This window comes from Rhinopithecus bieti, unplaced genomic scaffold (genome assembly GCF_001698545.2).
Source record: "Rhinopithecus bieti isolate Rb0 unplaced genomic scaffold, ASM169854v2 scaffold_37914, whole genome shotgun sequence".
Taxonomy (NCBI): domain Eukaryota; kingdom Metazoa; phylum Chordata; class Mammalia; order Primates; family Cercopithecidae; genus Rhinopithecus; species Rhinopithecus bieti.
The window spans coordinates 1,203,270-1,222,131 of NW_016816274.1; the positions used below are offsets into that span (position 1 = coordinate 1,203,270).

Here is an 18,862-nt window from a genome sequence, read left to right on the forward strand (position 1 = left end):
GCTACTCATTTGTGTACATTAATCTTGTATCTGGAAACTTTGCTGAATTCTTTTATCAGTTCTAGGAGCTTTCTGGAGGAGTCCTTAGGATTTTCAAGGTAAATGATCATATCATCAGCAAACAGTGACAGTCTGACTTCCTTTTTACCAATTTGGATGTCCTTTATTTCTTTCTCTTGTCTGATTGCTCTGGCTAGGATTTCCAGCACTATGTTGAAGAGGAGTGGTGAGAGTGGGCATCCTTGTCTTGTGCTGGTTCTTAGAGGGAATGATTTCAACTTTTCCCCATTCAGTATTATGTTGGCTGTGGGATGATCATAGATGGCTTTTATTACATAAAGGTATGTCCTTTATATGCTGATTTTGCTAAGAGTTTTAATCATAAAGGGATGCTAGATTTTGCTGAATGCTTTTTCTGCATCTATTGAGATGATCATGTGATTTTGTTTTAATTCTGTTTATGGGGTGTATCACATTTATTGACTTGTGTATGTTAAACCATCCCTGCATTCCTGGTATGAAACCCACTTGAACATGGTGAATCGTTTTTTTGTTCTGTTGTTGGATTCGGTTAGCTAGTATTTTGTTAAAAATTTTAGCATATCTATGTTCATCAAGGATATTGGTCAGTAGTTTTCTTTTTTGGTTATATCCTTTCCTGGTTTTGGTATTAGGGTGATGCTGGCTTCATATAATGAATTAGGAAAGGTTCCTTCTTTCTGTTTCTTGTGGAATAGTGTCAAAAGGATTGGCACCAATTCTTTGAATTTCAGTTAGAATTCTGCTGTGAATCCACCTGGTCCTGAACTATTTTTGTTGTTGGTAATTTTTAAATTACCACTTCATTCTCACTGCTTGTTAATGGTCTGTTCAGGGTATTTCTGGTAATTCTTTCTGGTTTAAGCTAAGAGGGATGTATTTTTCCAAGAATTTATCCATCTCTTTTAGGTTTTCTACTTTATGTGCATAAAGGTGTTCATAGTAGCCTTCATTGATCTTTTGTATTTCAGTAGTGTCAGTTGTAATGTCTCCTGTTTTGTTTCTTAGTGAGGTTATCTGGATTTTCTCTCTTGTTTTCTTGGTAATCTTGCTAATGGTCTATCAATTTTATTTATCTTTTCAAAGAACCAGTTTTTTGTTTCATTTATCTTTTTATCTTTTGTATTTTTTTGTTTCAATTTCATTTAGTTCTGCTCTGATCTTGGTTATTTCCTTTCTACTGCTGAGTTTGAGTTTGATTTGTTCTTGTTTCTCTAGTTCCTTGAGGTGTGACCTTAGAGTATCAGTTTGTGCTCTTTCAGTCTTTTTGATGTAGGCATTTAGGGCTATGAAATTTCCTCTTAGCACTGCCTTTGCTGTATCCCCAAGGTTTTGATAGATTTTGTCATTATTGTCATTCCGTTCAAAGAATTTTTTTATTTCCATCTTGATTTCGTTTTTGACCCAATGCTCACTCAGGAGCAGGCTGTACCATTTCTGTGTATTTGCATGGTTTTGCAGGTTCCTTTTGGAGTTGATTTCCAGTTTTATTCCACTGTGGTCTGAGAGAATGCTTGATATAATTTCAATTTTCTTAAATTTACTGAGACTCGTTTTATGGCCTATCATGTGGTCTATCTTGGAGACAGTTTCACGCACTATTGAATAGAACATGTATTCTGTGGTTGCTGAATGAAATGTTCTGTATAAATCTGTCAAGTCCATTTATTCCAAGGTATAGTTTACATCCATTGTTTCTTTGTTGACTTTCTGTCTTGATGACCTGTCTATGTATTGAAGTATTGAAGTATCCTTCAATACTATGGAGTATTGAAGTCCCCCACTATTATTGGGTTGTTGTCTATCTCATTTCTTAGGTCCATTAGTAATTGTTTTATGAATTTGGGAGCTCCAGTGTTACGTGCATGTATGTTTAGGATTGTGATATTTTCCTGTCAGACAAGGTCTTTACCATTATATAATGTCTCTGTCTCTTTTAACTGCTGTTGCTTTAAAGTTTGTTTTGCCTGATCTGATAATAGCTACTCCTGCTCACTTTTGGTGTCCATTTGGATGAAATGTCCTTTTCCAGCCCTTTAAGTTTATGTGAGTTCTTATGGGTTAGGTGAGTCTCCTGAAGGCAGCAGATGGTTGGTTGGTGAGTTCTTATCCATTCTGTGGTTCTTTATCTTTTAAGTGGAGCATTTAGGCCATTTACATTCAATGTTAGTATTGAAATGTGAGGGGTACCATTGCATTCATTGGGCTCGTTGTTGCCTGTGTACTTGTTTTTTTTTTTTTGTTTGTTGTTTTGCTTTTAACTTGTATTTTGTTTTATAAATCCTGTGTGATTTATGCTTTAAAGAGGTTCTGTTTTGATGCATTTCCAGGATTTGTTTCAAGATTTAGAGCTCTTTTTAGCAGCTCTTATAGTGGTGGCTTGGTGATGGCGAATTATCTCAGCATTTGTTTGTCTGAAAAATACTATATCTTTCCTTCATCTATAATGCTTAGTTTCACTGTATACAAAATTCTTGGCTGAAAATTTTGTTTGAAGAGGCTGAAGATAAGGCCCCAATCTCTTCTAGGTTGTAGGGTTTCTGCTGAGAAATCTGCTGTTAATCTGATAGGTATCCCTTTATAGATTACCTGGTGCCTCTGTCTCAGAGCTCTTAAGATTCTTTCCTTCATCTTAACTTTGCATAGCCTGATGACAACGTGCCTAGGCAAAGATCATTGTGTGATGAATTTCACAGGTGTTCTTTGTGCTTCTTGTATTTGGATGTCTAGGTCTCTAGTGAGGCCGGGGAAGTTTTCCTGGATTATTCCCCCAAATATGTTTCCAAGCTCTTAGAATTCTCTTCTTCCTCAGGAACACTGATTATGCTTATGTTTGGTTGTTTAACATAATCCCAGACTTCTTGGCAGCTTTGTTCATATTTTCTTATTCTTTTTTTCATTGTCTTTGTTGGATTCGGTTAATTTGAAGACCTTGTCCTCAAGCTCTGAATTTCTTATTTCTACTTTTTCAATTCTATTGCTAAGACTTCCAGAGCATTTTGTACTTCTAAAAGTGTTTCCAAAGTTTCCTGAATTTTTGATTGTTTTCCAAGCTATCTATTTCCTTGAATATTTCTCCCTTCGCTTCTTGTGTTCATTTTTGGATTTCATTGCATTAGGCTTTGCCTTCTCTGGTCCCTCCCTGATTAGCTTAATAACTAACCTCCTAAATTCTTTTTCAGGTAAATCAGGGATTTCTTCTTGGTTTGGATCCATTGCTGGTATACTAATGCGATTTTTTTGGAGGGTGTTAAAGAGCCTTGTTTTGTCATATTAGCAGGGTTGGTTTTCTGGTTTCTTCTCATTTGGGTAGGCTCTGTCAGAGCGAAAGTCTAGGGCTGAAGGCTGTTGTTCAGGTTCTTTTGTCCCATGGGTATTCCCTTGATGTAGTACTCTCCCACTTTTCCTATGGATGTGGCTTCCTGTAAGCCAAACTGCAGTGAACTGCAGTGATTATTGTCTCTCTTCCAGGTCTAGCCACCCAGTGAGTCTACCTGGCTCCAGGCGGGTACTGGGGGTTGTCTGCACAGAGTCCTGTAAGTGAAATGTCTATGGGTCTCTCAGCCGTGGATACTAGCACCTATTCTGGTAGAGGCAGCAGGGGAGTGCAGTGGACTCCATGAGGGTCCTTAGCTTTGGTGGTTTAATGTTCGATTTTTATGTTGGTTGACCTCCTCCTAGGAGGTGGCACTTTCCAGAAAGCATCAGCCATATTAGTGTGGAAAGGGACCAGCGGTGGGCAGGGCTCTGTAACTCCCAAGATTATGTACCCTCTGTCTTCTGCTACCAGGGTGGATAGGGAAGGACCATCAGGTGGGGAAGGGGCTAGGCACATGTGAGCTCAGACTCTCCTTGGGTGTATCTTACTGCCCCTGCTGTAGGGGATGGGGGCGAGAATCCCAGGTCACTGGAGTTGTGTGCCTAGGAGGATTATGGCTGCCTCTGCTGAGTCATGAAGGTTGTCAGGGAAGTGGGGGAAAGCTGGCAGTTACAGGACTCACCCAGCTCCCACGCAAACCAAAGGGCCGGTCTCACTCCGGCCATGCTCCCTCTCACCCTGCCCCCGCCCCTTCAACAGCCCTGAGTCTGTTTCCAGGCAGAAGGTGAGACAGGCTTGAAAACTTGCCCCAGGCTACCCACCTTCCAGCTGAGAAAGAAAAAAGGCTTGGTTCTTCCCCTGCACACCAGATCTGCACCCTTCTCTGAGTTCTGGCCAGGAGGCGTCTGGCCCTGTTCAAATTATTACAAAGTTCAGCTAGAGATTTCCTTCTTCCTGTGGAGTTTTACCCCCTGCTCCTCTGGCCACCCTCCTGATGGATCCCTGTGGTGCCATGCAGAAATGTGCTGTTAGGGGACACAGCAAGCTCCCAGGGCCTTTCTGCTGCTTCTTCGACCCCTGTATTTCACTCAGCTCTCTAACCTGACTCAGCTCCAGGTAAAGTCAGAAACTTCTCCCACAAACAGACCTTCAGCTTCTCCAGTGGGGGTGTGTGTTTGGGAGAGGAGGGTCTCGCTTTCCCACTTCCGCAGTTGGGACACTCACAGTATTTGGGGCATCTCCTGGGTCCTGCGGGAGCAGTGGCTTCCTTTGCAGGGTCTGTGAGTCCTCTCGGGATTGCTAGTTTGTTCTTGCAGTCGATCTGGAGCTAAAATTCATAATGCGAGCCTCCGCATGCTGCTCTGTCTGGAGCTGCAATCTAGTCCTGCCTCCCGTCCGCCGTGATGAAGGTGATATGCTTTATTTTTCCTTATTTTATCCTTATGGTCACTTTGTGAGGTAGAAACTCTTATCAACTCCATTTTTCAAATGAGAAAACTGAGGGACAAGAGGGGCTAAGTAACTATCAAGCCAAGGATTTGAACCTGGACATGAACTTAAGGGCTGCCCCTATGGAACCTCATTCTCTGCCACTATATTGTCTTACCCATGTTTGAATGTTGGGGTACAATGACAAGCAAGCACACTCCCTGCATCAAGGTGCTCATGGGACAGGCTGAGCAGTCACCTGCAACATAGTATGCTGTGGGAACCCTCTGCTGAGGGGTTCTGGGGGTTCTCCTAGGGAAGCTGTAGCTAAGTCTTAGCACAGCTAAGAGATGTTACGGAGAAATGATGACTCAGGAGAGGGGGCTGTCTTAGTCTTTTCAATTGGTAAAACAAAATACCACAAAATGGGTGGCTCATAAACAATAGAAATGTATTTCTTGCAGTTTTGGAGGCTGTGAAGTCCAAGATCAAGGTGCCAGCAGATCCAGTGTCTGGGGAGGGCCTATTTTCTGGTTCATAGATGGTGCATTCTCACTGTATCCTCATGTGGCAAAAAGGACAAGGCAGCTTTCTGAGGACTCTTTTATAAGGGCACTGTCCCATTCATAAGAGCTCTCATGCTCGTGATCTAATAGCTTCCCAAAGTCCCTGCCTCCTAATGCCATCACCCTGGGGGTTAAGATTTCAACCTATGAATTTGGGGGAAGATACAAACATTCAGGCCAAAGCAGGGGTCAAAAAAGAAAGAAAGGTCTTTCTGAGAAGAGCATATGAAAAGGTCCAGAGAAGAGAGAGAATGTGACATTTTCTGCAAAAAGTTTAGCAAGACCACAGAGGCAAGTCCAAGAGGAGAATGGTGAGAGATAACGTCTCAGCAATCAGGAACTTGGGTCAAGTCACACAGTGAGCAAGTAAGTAGCTGAATTAGGATCTGATTCCATCACTTTCTCCAAAATACATGGTTTCCTCTACTCTTTTGTCTACCCCATACTTTTCCCAATGCTGGCCTTGGCTGTGGGCCTCCATTACTCTTATCTATGCACAGAAAGGAAAGGTCTAGAGGAAGAGACTGCAGATGGGTCTCTGGGAAGAAATGTAGACACAGTGGACATTCACACAGCTTTGATGCCTTCTTGGTATGCTTCTTCCCAAAAGGGGTGGCTGGGGAAGCAGGGGGTCAGTCCAGGGACCTCAATTATGCTGCATGCTAGAAAAGAGCCACTATCACTCCAGAGATCCATAATTGGTAATCCTGAAGACAGGCAGTGACTCCTCCTATGACACCAAAGGGTTCCATATGTTATCCAGATGGTCAGCAAGAAACCATACGTGGGCCCTGCTCTTGTAACTACAATGAGGAGATGTTAATATCAAACGATTATCACTCCACTCTGGAAGATAACCTCCAAAGAAGGGAAAATGCCATGTCAGTGTTTTGGAAAACCAAAAAAAAAAAAAAAAAAAAAAACAATATGTAGAATTATTTATAAGATGGGTACTTACTTACATTATTAAAGGAAAGAGTAGAACAAATGAAATTCAGAGTTTGAGAGACTACATAATCACTGGGACCTTCACAGCCTGCAATATTGACTCTCACAGTATTCCACTGCATGGGGGCTGGGAGAATAAAGAGATCAGAGTGTTGATGAAAACGACTTGCGTGATGTGCACTCATCTGTATTTTACAGCTCAACGTCCTGGTTTTAATAGGACATGTTGCTGGAGTCCCATTCATTTTAAAACATTTGTGAAGATGCATTACATAAATGCAATCTCTGGCTGAATGTTCCATGAAAGCCCATTGTCTCACTTCCCTTGATAGTTAATACTAAGTTGTGCATTATCAGGGTTTCCAACTTATTACTTCAGTTTGCCTTATAGGCTTTGTTGCTACAGATCCGCATCATGGTTTCCCTGTAGCTTTATCCCCAAAGTAGTTTTTGAAATCCACTGTTACTTTATCCCATGGTAAGAAATGCCTCATGGTATTATAAATGAGCAGTTGAAAATTGTTATTTATGTGGCTTCCTAATAGCAATTTGAAATATAGGGCATAAAATTACTAGCTTACAACATTGTTCAATATTAACAGTGGGAAGGGTAATATGTAAAACAGACATTAAAGGATTAGCTGCAAAATACATTTCACTAAGCTAAATCATTTCTCGGCAAATGGCAGTTTCCAGCTAATACGCAGGATTCATCAAGTCAAGTGGATTTATTTTTATTTTTCTATTAGTTTGTTAAATATATCCTATACTTAAACTTCAATTTTGCAGGTTTCTTTTTCAGGCATATTTGGGGAAGCTTCTGAAAACAGAATCTGAGATAGAAGTGATCTTAGACTTTCAACTCAAAACTACTCATCGATTTCCCCAGCAAATCCTCTGAGTTGACTAAAGATGGGATTGTAACATCTCAGAGAAAAGTGCATGGCTATGACATCGCAAACATTTGTATAACAGATTAGGAAGTTACAACTGCATCAGAAATTTCACTAAAAACGCATATCTTCCCCAAGACATAAAACAATGTTTCCAATGTTTTTCCTTCAGACTCTACAGACAGGCAACACTCTGTTCCAATCAAGCATGTCTGGAGTTCGGTAAACAATGTGAATCTGTGAAGCAGGCACCCAGAAACAAGGCGAAGAGAAATTCCTCATCTCCTAAGGTGGAAATTGTGAAGTATTAAGCAGATATTCGATGCATAAATATAAATAACATAATCTCTCTATTTTCTTCTGAGACAGTCCGTAGTTACCATAATCCTAAAATTATTCTGCCTTCTTAAATCCCTAAAGATTTATTAATTTTCATAAACGACTTTGATGGAAACTTTTCTCAAGACGCAAAGTTATCTTTCTCTGAGCTTTCCTTTCATATTATATACCATGTGTGGTATTTGCAACCTCAGAGAATACCAAAAATGAGTTCTTATTTTTCAGAGAAATTGGTTATGGATCTATAAATAACTATTACAAAGAAATGAGCATTACAGAGAGAATAAGCTGCTCTTAGACTCATTTGAGAAACTATGGGGAAGTTCAGATTCCCAAGAGTAATTATTATGGTAAAATCAAGGGTTTGCTTTGAACACTTGTTAGTATTCAGCCGATTTTAAAGACAACAATTTTTTTCTTAGACTGTGGGTTGGAGACTACAAATATTTCTCCTTAAATGCCCCATGTTAATAATTCCAGGGGTTTAAAAACATTTATTACATATAAATCTATACTGTTGTGTTTAGCTATTTCATGTGGGATGGTAAATTTATTTCATAAACCCTTTCCTATTGGTAGAAAACTAAGGAAATCAGATGCCCTTAAACTTGAATGCACAAAAATTTAGTCATTGTGTAACATGTGAATTAGTTATTCAAGAAGCCAATGGTTGAGTCACAGAAGACGTCACCAAGCCCAGTGCATCATCAAGCTCTACACTGGAGCAAAGCCCAGGTCCACACACTGTGGCTAATGTTAACTGCCTTATCAAAATACCTCAATTGACTGGAATCCAATAGACCAAAATTCTCCATTATAGCCAACATATTTAAAACAAAGAGGATAATAACTATACAACTAGCTTTTCAACATGCAGGAGAAATCCTGAGTTCAGCCTCACGAATGAGCTTCCCTCTCCATGGCTATATCCATAACCAGGGAAGCAGGAAAGCAGGTGACCACGGGTGTCATCATAATCTTGGGTTTAAATCCTGGCTTTGTGTGACTAGGGCAAGCCACTTCATCTTTTGAGTCTTCATTTCCTTTAGGGACCATAATACCAATACTAGCTCTCAGGGGCTTACTGGTGATTTCAAATTCAAGAGATAGAGCTCTTGGATTCATAAGGTTGTGGTGAGGGTTTAATTAAATGCTTGAAGACTGTTAGCTGTTTTTAGGGCCTGGGGCACAATTTGTGGGGCTCAGAGATTCACCTCCACTGAAGAATCACCCTTTTGGCAGGAAGCTAAAGAAAGTGCAAAGTCAACAGCAGAGTGTTCAGCTGAGGTAGAACAAACACAAGTAGCAAGGGGAAGAGGGGATAGGTAAAGACTCCAGGAGGTTCATTTTGCCAATGCAGAGTCACAGTTGCTTTACAGTTAGAATGTTGGAAGCAGCTTGCTGGAAGCCTCTGCTTGTTTCAATGGATTTCCTTTCCTGTCTCCGCAGGAGGGCTGCCCGTGCCCTGAAAGGCACTGCTTCCTTGAAAGGAAGTATGGGAGGACTTCCCTGCTGAGGTGGAACACTAGCTCCCTTACAAGATGGCCTCCTGTGATGGTGAGCAGAGCTAGTGTCTTCATATTCTTCCCTCTCTGCTCACCCACCTGACACTTCTGCCCTGCCTCACTTGCCTGAACACTCCTCAGTTTTCCTGATCTTGAAGCTAACTTGGATGACACTTGTCCTGTTACTACCCATGGTCCCTCATATGACACAGAGCTATGGACCAGCTCTTAGTAAAACGCCTGGGCAGACAATCAATGAAGGTGTATAAAATGGCAAATGAAGACTTAAGAATTATACTCCATATAATCCTTCCTGATCAATCTCCAGGAACTGACAGTTTCCTTTGCCACAGCACTATCTAGACATGACCTCTCAAAGATACAAATAAAGAAGAGCATTACATTTCTCCTGTTCCCTTCCTTGAACTGCAAATGTCTATAATTACTAAGTATAATTACAACTGTTATTATACTGTCACCGCGTGGTACTGGCAACACATATCTTACAATATGAAAATACTTAAACAACTTCTTTCTTACTCGTTTTACCCAGGACCAAGATAGACTATGCCACATGGCACCAAAGTACCATGTAGTCTGCTGTTGGTCCATGGAGTGACTGTGGGAGTTTTAGATTCCTTTTCACATTTACTTCTTGAATCTGTCACTAGACTCCAGAATCATCTGAAGGAATCAGGTAGTTCTCAATATGATCTCATTATTTACATTTATGTTGATCGATGTTGGCTCTTACAGAATTGGAATCTACAGATCAATTTCCTTATTAGATTCTTTCTCATTGCTGCCATAATCATTTTATCACACAGGCTGCTGCTATCAGATGCTGGTTTATCACTATGTAATGGGACAAGCTAAATTAGTTCCTCTAGTATGTTATAAGAAATAATAACAAAAAAATTCCTGGTTTTAAATCTCACTTTTCTCAAATCTTAAGAAATTCCCTGATGTTTTTGTGTGTAAAGAGGTTAATTTGAACTTATTCTCCCTTAAAACTGTGCTCCATGAGAGACCAATGGTGAATTCTAAGAGCAACTCACAATTCTCCTGGAAACTGTTTTTCCTTTCCTTTCAGAGAGCTTCAGATGTCAGATTAACCTTGGCCAACTGGATAAGCAGGGGATAATGTCAGTGCCTCTGGAAGGGTCCCCAGCACCTGGCCAGGTAGCTCTACATAAAGGAGGAGTAATGAAGCCTCCAATGCTGCTTCACCCACAGCTGACCGTATGATGGCCAAGAAAATACCAGTGTGGTTTGTGTCCACAGAACCCACCCCTACTCTTTGGAAGACAACTCAGAGTATATGCTTCACTAAGAAATGCTTGGGAATGACATCAAATATAAAGCAAATTTATCCAAATATTTTCTAAAGGTTAATGTTAAATTCTTTTCTTTTCTTTCTTTTCTTTTTTTTAAGGCAGGGTCTCACCCCGTTGCCCAGACTGGAGTGCAGTGGCACGATCGTGGCTCACTGTGGCCTCCACCTCTCTAGCTCAAACAATCCCCATGCCTCATCCTTCTGAGTAGTTGAGACTACAGGCACATGCCACCATGTCTGGTTAATTTTTGTATTTTTTGTAGAGGTGGGGTTTTGCCATGTTGACCAGGCTGGTTTCCAACTACTGGGCTCAAGTGATCCACCTGCCTCGGCAGCGTGGATACCTTGAATCCCAAAGTGTTAGGATTACTGGCATGACACCATACCCAGACCTAATGTTACATTCTGTATAGGAAGAATAATCTGAGCAATTGCCCTGTCTCTACAGACTTACAATTTCTAGGACATGAATAAAGAAGATTCTCAGGAGTTTCCGACATAAGACCTCAGGAATCCATGAATAGGGCCGGGCGCAGTGGCTCATGTCTGTTATTCCAGCACTTTGGGAGGCCAAGGCAGGCAGATTAACTGAGGTCAGGGGTTTGAGACCAGTCTTGCTAACATAGTGAAATCCCACCTCCACCATAAAAACAAAAACAAAACACAAAAACTAGCTGGGCATGGTGGTGTGCACCTGTAGTCCCAGCTACTGGGGAGCCTGAGGTGGGAAGATCACTTGAACCCGGGAGGTGGTGGCTGCACCGAGCCGAGATTGTGACACTACACTCCAGCCTGGGTGACAGAGTGTGACCTAGAATTCAAGACATTAATTTTTTTTTTTTCTTTTTTTTTCTTTTGAGACGGAGTCTTGCTCTGTTGCCTAGGGTGGAGTGTAGTGGTGCGATCTTGGCTCACTGCAAACCCTGCCTCCCGGGTTCAGGCCATTCTCCTGCCTCAGCCTCCCAAGCAGCTGGGACTACAAGCGCCCACCACCACGCCCGGCTAATTTTTTGTATTTTTAGTAGAGATAGGGTTTCACCGCGTTAGCCAGGATGTTCTTGATCTCCTGACCTCGTGATCCACCTGCCGCGGCCTCCCAAAGTGCTGGGATTACAGGCGTGAGCCACTGTGTCCACCCAAATTCAAGACATTTATAAACTTGGAGGGAAAAAAATGCATCTTCAGTTTCATTAAACTTGAACCAAAATTCAGTATTTCCTTCAGTTATGAATGGAGGCATCAAACTACAGTGCTATAAACTTGTGACTTTGTCTCCAACAGAAATTACAGACATTTTATCATACTATAGTTGTTGAAAATACCTCTAAATGTTGTATATGTGCATCACTATTTAAAAATCATGTTAAACTTGCATCTTGTGCTTGTTATTTCATGCTTTAGAAAGGAAGCACATGTGTTACCATGTCATATATGTTTTTCCAATATTTTGGCAACTGTACTTCAATGTAATTGGCTTTCTTTATAATCTTATGTCTTTTATGTATTAAAAGCATTATTCTGAGAAGGGGACCATAGGCTTCCTTGATCTGAAAAAAATGGTCTATGGTTAAAACTTGGTTATAAACCTCACTGCTCCCCAATCCTCTGTCTCACGTTGCATGTGGCATGGAGCCCTCCTGTTGTGGCTCTGACTTCCTACATGTGTGAACAGGAATGGGTGAATTTCAGGGATCCTGAGTTCTGCCATTTACCTCTAGAACCTGGAGTCACTGGCCCTGGTTGGCTAAGGAACTTACGTTAATTCAGATCTCCACTAAAATAAATTAGCTTTCTTTTCATTGCCAAGCAGAGCACTACAGCTATGATTGTTATGTATTGTTGCAATCTAGACCTTAATGGCATTTTAGCCCTGTGGTGAGCTCAAGAGAAACTATTTTCAAACTTCAAAAGGCCATTAAAACATGTGCAGATGTCTGGAAAATTAATACTATTATCTAACTCTCACCCTTTGCCTGTAGGAGGCAAAGAAGAAACAAGGCTCAAGAAAGATATTAGAGATCAATACACGGTCATAAAGCAAAGAGCTGCCCTTCTAGGGAGTGCAGATGGGGATGAGCGAGAAATCCCACAGTGCTTCTGAAAAGGCTTTTTCATTAGATTTTTTTTTTTTTTTTTTGGTTGAAGTTATTCAGTTAATCTGTTAAAATTTAAAGAGGGAATGAGGATGGGATGGAAAGTGGAAGGAGAGAGAAAAGACAAAGATAATTTTCTGCCACCCTACTTCCATTTGGATGTTCAAGGTCTAGCATTCTCAAGAGTGGAAGCATTCATTCATTCACATGACAAAACCTGAATTTGTCAAGGTTGATGCTGAACACGCTCCCATCTGTTTTAAAGCGCTTTGCATCTTGAAAGATTTGAGCTGCATTCTGTAAAATTCTCAGTGTAGGGAGGCATTCTCATAGATGGTTTCAAGGCTTTTATAAAGTCTTCAGAACCACAGGATATTCTCTTCCCTTCTTTCATTTTATTCCCAACAAATGTTGTGCTATAGGTGTCCCAGGTATTCCCCAAAAACCTGAAAACCAGACTTAATTTTTTAAAATCAGAGGATGAAGGCTTTATATTTTATTAAAACATGGGGAAAGTTTTTCAATTTTGAAAGAGCACAGAGAAATGGGATAGCAGGAATTTTTAGTAAGTTTTTTTTTTTTTTTTTTTTTTTAATATAGGTAAAGCTGATCATTGGAAATACATTGAGAATCCTTTAGGGAATATTACATAGATTTTCCTCTCTGCATAGCCCTTTGTAAGAAAACCTGAAAACATTCATGGATTGTGGGTAACACATTCTTTTAAATGGGAAGTTTTCTTTTTAAATTAAGAATAAGCAAGACGGGCTGTTGTCAATCAGGATTACACCTAGCTTTCGGGGACAGAAGAAAATATTTTGGTGGCATAAACATACAAGGGTTTATTTTCCTTAAGCTGGAAGTCCAGAGATAGGTGGTCATAAAGATTTTGGGGGTTGTTACTGCATCATAACTTGGGCTTATCCTTCATGATAAAGTGAGGCAACATAAAATGTCAGCCAGCAGGACCAAGTAGCAAATACAGTCTGAAACAGGGTCATGTATCAAAAATCTCTGGACCACATTTTAATTGTATTGGGGTGAGTGAGATGGTGGAGAGGAGGCAGGGTGAATGTGGAGCTCCAAAATGGATGAACAGAGTGTGGACTCACACTATGATCTTTTGCTCCAAGAACCACCATGAAACACACCAGGAAAACCAAAAGAATTCACAGATCCTTTGAAAGAAGCAGCACTCCACTGCAAATTCCATGAAACAGGTGAAAAACTGAGTTCCCAAAGTGTGAGGGGGGAAAAACTACCTCTGAACACACATCCCCAATGGGGAATCTGAAAACTCCAGATCACTCACGGGAGAAGGATTTAATCTTACCTGGGGATGAAATGAGTTTAGGGAGTTGCGAGAAATATAGAAGTACAAGTAGCAGTGGGAAGTGCCTTGAACGCACTCCCAGCTTCTAGCTTGAGCCCCAGGAAGCCATCCCTGATTATACCTCACAGGGGCCCTCCAGGAAGACAACCAGAGGAACTGGGGAGGGGTTTCTGGGCAAAGGAAACTCTCAACTGAAATTGGTAATGGTTTCAATTGGGCACAAATTCTCTTGAGTGGAGTTCAGGAGACCAGCAGAAGCTGTTGTGGATATGAGTGAGCCAGCGAGGGAGCTACTGCGGACAGAGTGGGCAGACAGGGAGGGGAGAGGTCTGAAAGCCATGCTTGCTTTCTCAGATGGGTAGCTCATAGTCTAGGGCAAAGTCTGAGTGGGGAACTGGAGGAGTGAGACCCACCTCACCAACTGCCTGGGAGCTGGGTGAGACTTTCCCCCACTTCCCTGGTGAACTATATAACAGAGCAGAGGCAGCCAACATCCCCTCTGGAACATAACCCTACTGACCTGAGAATCACTCCCCCATCCCCCACAGTGGCCGTGGCAAGCTCCATCCAAGAAGAGTCTGAGCCCCCATGTGTCTAACCGTGCCCTGACCGGATAGTATTTCCTTACCTGCCCTGGTAGCTGAACACAAAACATAGAGACTCTTGGGAGCTTTATGGCCCCACCCATTACTTGAAAAAGCAAAATACTTACTCTGGGCATCTTAGGGCAAGCTTAGAGCTCCCTACTACTATCTCGGCTGCTGTTCTCTTGAAAGTGCCACCTCTTGGCTGGAGGCCAATCAACTCAGGCTGTTACAGCAACTCAGGACAGAATAACCTTGATCCCAGGAAGGAAAAGACAACACTTGATTCCACTGCATGCAACATCTTGGCTAACCAGAGGTCCTGAGGGTGTCTATGTGACAACTTCACAGCTAGTATAACCAGCATTCGAGAAAGACAGCACATTAAACATATGTATAACCAACGACACTTACAGAGTCCACTTCACTCCCCTACCACCTCCACCAGGGCAAGTCCTGGTTTCCAAGGCTGGGAGACCTGAAGATGGACCGCATCACAGGACTTTTTGGAGACATTCCATAGCACCAGCCTGGAGCCTGATAGTCCCACTGTGTGGATAGACCCAGAAGAACAATAACAATCACTGCAGTCCAGCTCTCAGGAAGCCCCATTCCCAGGGGCAAGGGGAGAGCACATCAAGGGAGCACCCCGTGGGACAAGAGAATCTGAACAGGCTTGGCCAGCAGGTTTGACCTCTCTATTGAATTAGTCTACCCAAATAAGAAAGAACCAGAAAAGTAATTCTGGCAATAATGCAAAACAGGGTTCTATAACATGCCCAAAAGATCACACCAGTTCCCCAGCAATGGATCCAAACTAAGAAGAAATCTCTGAATTGCCAGATAAAGAATTCAGAAGGTTGATTATTAAGCTACTCAAGGAGATAAAACATAAAGGTGAAAATCAACTTAAAGAAATAAAAACAATATGGGATATGGATAAAAAAGTATCCAGAGAAACAGATATCATAAAGGAAAAACAATCACAACTTCTGGAAATGAAAGACATGCTTAGAGAAATGCAAAATGCAGTGGAAAGTTTCAACAATAGACTAGGATAAGTAGAAGAAAGAGCTTCAGAGCTTGAAGTCAAGGCTTTTGAATTAACCCAATCAGAAAAAGGCAAAGAAAAAATAATTTAAAAAAATGAACAAAGCCTCCAAGAAATTTGTGATTTTGTTAAACGGCCAAACCTAAGAATAATTGATGTTCCTGAGGAAGAGAAATCTAAAAGCTTGGAAAACTTATTTGTGGTAATAATTGAGGAAGACTTCCCTGGCCTTGCTAGAGATCTAGACATCCAAAGAGAAGAAGCTCAAATAACACCTGGGGAATTCATTGCAAAAAGATCATCACCGAGGCACATAGTCATCAGGTTATCTAAAGTCAAAACAAAGGAAAGTATTTTAAGAGCTGTTGAGACAAAACCGTAAGATAACCTATACATGAAAGCCTATCAGATTAACAGCAGACTTCTCAGCAGAAATCTTATAAGCCAGGAGGGATTGGAGTCCAATCTTCAGCCTCCTGAAGCAAAATAATTGTCAGCCAAGGAATGTGTATTCAGTGAAACTAAGCTTCATAAAGGAAGGAGAGATAAAGTCTTTTTCAGATAAACAAATACTGAGAGAATTCACCACAACTCAGTCAGCACTACATAAAATGCTAAAAGGAGTTTAAAATCTTGAAACAAAACCTCAGAATATGTCACAATAGAACTCCCTTAAAGCATAAATCTCACAGGGCCTATAAAACAATAACACAACGGAAAAAAACACCCCAAGGTATTAAGGCAACAACTAACATGATGAATAGAACAATACTTCACATCTCAATGCTAATATTGAATATAAATAGCCTAAATGCTCCACTTAAAAGATACAGAATGGCAGAATGGATAAAAATCCATCAACCATGTATCTGCTGTCTTTGAGAGACTCACCTAACACAAAAGGACTCACATAAACCTAAGGGATAGGAGTGGAAAAAGATATTCTATGCAAATGGAAACCAAAAGCAAGCAGGAGTAGCTATTCTTATATCAGACAAAACATACTTTAAAGCAACAACAGTAAAAAAGACAAAGAGGGACATTATATAATGATAAAAGGAATAATCCAACAGGAAAATATCAGAATCCTAAACATATATGCACCTAACACTGGAGCTCCCAAATGTAATGGGGTGACTGTGGGTAATACATCTTTTTGGATGGGAATGTTTCCCTCTTGAAGTTCAGAATAAATAAGGAATATCTCAGGATTTCATTCAGCTGCAAAGAAACAGAAAGCCTCACTCAACAGTTACTTCAGCTTATAGGGATTTATATTTCTTACATAGCCAAATGTCCAGAGGTAGGCGGTCCAGGGCTTGTGTAAGAGTTCATTGATGTTGTCAAGAACTAAACTCTTCCCATCTTTCTGCTCTGCTCTGCCATCTTTTACTGGGGGCTCATGCCAAGATGGCTGCTGCACATCCTGGCATTGCTTCCACCTTCCAGATAGAGAGAAGGGTTAAGAGGGGATGAAGAACATCTAGAGCCATATCTGTCCCTCCTTTATCAGGTAACATAAGCTTTGTCATAAATCTCTATGGCAGATTTCCTTTTAGGTCTCACAGGCCAGAACTAGGAGAAAAGGAGGCTGAGAAATAGCATATTTGGCTTTCTAATCTCTGAAGTAGAAGAAAGAAGGGAGAAGAATATTGATTGAGTATGGTGTTCACAAGTGCTGCCTAGCACATAAACCTAGCTCTCTTTCCTTCTGGGAGTATGTCCAGTTGTGCTTCCTGACCCCTTTGTGGTTGGGTGGGGCCCTGTGACTAGTTCTGGCTAATGAATTGTGGATGGAATGCTTCAAACAAGAGCAATTTAAATACTGATGTGAGAAACCCTCAGAGCTTTCATCTTGCTGGCCTAGTGACTGGCATGTTTGAGATGGTGGCTGGTCCATCAGCAAGGTCTCCTGAGTGTTTACAGCACACTTGCTGTCCACATGTGGACAGCAAGCCTGATGACTCATAAAAGACATGTGGCATGAGAAAGAAACAGACTTTTGTATTTGAAGCCATGGAAATTTTATGGTTGATTGTTACCACAGCATGACCTATATTATCCTAACTGATTCAATGAGTCAACTTGAAATGTCAGCAGCCATAAGAACAAGTTTGAGAGGCAAAACTAGTTTCAGTTTCAGACAGTATTAGAGATCCCTGAAAACCAACATTGATCTCAGTGGGACAATATCCTGAAGCCAACTTTCTCTACTTCAAGAGCAGTTAAGTGGACTTTAATTCATAATGTTACACAGCTGTCCTTGTACTGCCCACAGGACACAGACAAATGATATCCCTCTCCTGTGTCTCTACATAGGTGAGTGGCTAATGAAACATAGCACATTCAAGGTAAGCCACCAAATTTAATATGAACTTCCAGGACGACCATCCACAAAAATTTAATGCATGATAATGAGGGATGGCATAGTTTATGACCAGCTGTGTTAATGATATAGTTCACATCTCCACTCCTAAGAGGAAGACAAAAATCTGGAGGGGGAAGGGAGGTGACTAAGAGTTAAAACGTTAATGGCCTCTTCGGTTCCATTGAGTGTCTGATTTTTATCTCTAAATACAGTATTTCACATCCTCAGCAAAATCAATAGGACGGGACTTTTCCATAAGGACTGAAAGCTACCAATATCAAACCATTTTAACAGAGGGCAAGTCATATTATGGGAGAGGAAAGAAAACATTAGTAGAATTCAGTGCAAAGGAGGCGATTGCTTGACTAGTGATTTCATGTTTCACTGTTGCTCACATTCCGTTTTAACTACTATCCCTGGTCTTACCCCGAGATGGGAGGAGTTAGCCATATGGATTTATGCTGGCAAAACTGTTGTTTCCACAGCAGATGGTAACAAAATATCTTACACAACATACTTATGTGCTAAAAATCACTTAACGTAATTGTAGTTAGGTTAATCTGGCTTGAAATGCATAGTGTAGTGTATGCAGCAAAGAGAACATTAAGTGGTGACAAGTGTAATTACTGATGCAGTCCCTTCCAGGCAGTCATGCTACAGTGCTGACTTGCAAAGGGCAAAGGCTAGTTTGGAAACAGCAAGGAAAGAACAGAAAGCCATTGTTGTACGATGCTGTACTTTTGTGGAGTTTTCAACGGCTCATTTAAAAGGAGGTAAGAGATAACTAATCCTTTGCTTTTGTAAAACCTATGTATGAACTGCTTTACTCTCCATGAATGTGTACACACCTTGTTCCCGTGGTTGTCATCTTTGGAGTGTAAACTTTTAAAGGCAAAATAAACATTACATATTTAGGGACATTAATAATTATTATATTAAATAGTTACGGTTCCTTTTAAAGATTTCTGTGGATTCCCACTCTCTCACAAAAACATAAACCCTTTAAATCTTTGAATCATTTAATTTTTTTTTTTTTTTTTTTTTTTTTTTTTTTTTTTTT

At 40.9% G+C, this 18,862-nt stretch overlaps 1 protein-coding gene and 1 long non-coding RNA gene across 2 annotated transcripts in view; one reads left to right on the forward strand and one right to left on the reverse strand.

Annotated features, from left to right (window-relative positions):
* LOC108516968 (uncharacterized) overlaps positions 1-10,316 on the forward strand; it is a 47,777-nt gene extending 37,461 nt beyond the window's left edge. The window contains exons 3-6 of the long non-coding RNA XR_001881963.1: positions 7,366-7,483; positions 8,982-9,089; positions 9,591-9,734; positions 10,131-10,316. This is a non-coding gene — a long non-coding RNA (uncharacterized LOC108516968). The remainder of the gene's footprint in view (positions 1-7,365; positions 7,484-8,981; positions 9,090-9,590; positions 9,735-10,130) is intronic.
* The window catches only part of NCKAP5 (NCK associated protein 5), an 830,344-nt gene that overhangs the window by 82,029 nt on the left and 729,453 nt on the right, over positions 1-18,862 (reverse strand). The window lies entirely within an intron of this gene.